This window comes from Blastomyces gilchristii, assembly GCF_000003855.2.
Source record: "Blastomyces gilchristii SLH14081 genomic scaffold supercont1.9, whole genome shotgun sequence".
In the NCBI taxonomy this organism is placed as follows: Eukaryota; Fungi; Ascomycota; class Eurotiomycetes; order Onygenales; family Ajellomycetaceae; genus Blastomyces; species Blastomyces gilchristii.
This window is the reverse complement of record NW_003101674.1, coordinates 1,663,190-1,663,967: the sequence shown is the minus strand read 5'-3', so window position 1 is coordinate 1,663,967 and position 778 is coordinate 1,663,190.

Here is a 778-nt window from a genome sequence, read left to right as displayed (position 1 = left end):
ACTAGATTTAATATATCTCACTATGCAGGGATCAAAGGCTCAGTCAGATCTTGAAATATACTGATTTTATAGTTGTTGTGTCTGTTGATTATGTATCAAATACAGTTGCTGAGGTATCTTTTTGTACTTTTCTGCCGGGGATCGGCCAGATTGAGAGGGGTGATATGAGGGTGAGACTTGGTGTTGATGTCTAGATACACTGAAGACAGACCATGGAGATTGCACTTCAGAAGTGGCTGTTGATTATGTGCTTGATATTATCACTGAGGTATCTTTTTGTATTTTTCTGCTGGGGATGGGCCAGATTGGGAAGGGCGGTACAAGGGTGGGACTTGGTGTTGGTGTTTTGAAACATCAAAGATGGACAGGGTCTTCGCGGAGGTTGCTCCTCAGATATCTTCACAATTACAGATCAGGGATTTTCCAAAATCGAGAAGATTGGCGCATATGACTAGGTCTCTTCACCTTACAATTTGTATAGCAATCTGGCCCGGGGTTGTGGTGTGGTAGGGGAGAATGAGGGATAATCCCACACAGGAGTTTCAAACAATGTCTGATTCACATTTGGCTGGACAACTCCACCACCACACGGGGTATGCGGTCGGCGATGGTGTCAAAATGCTTGTATGATCGAGGGCTTTTCAATGGATCTATCGGCAGGTTCTTATTCGAAAAATCGAGCGAGTTCGTAGTGGAGCGGTTTTTTTGAGTAGTCTTATACTGTTGATATAAATGAGAATTATTATCTCAGTTTGAATGATAGTTATCAGTTCAAATG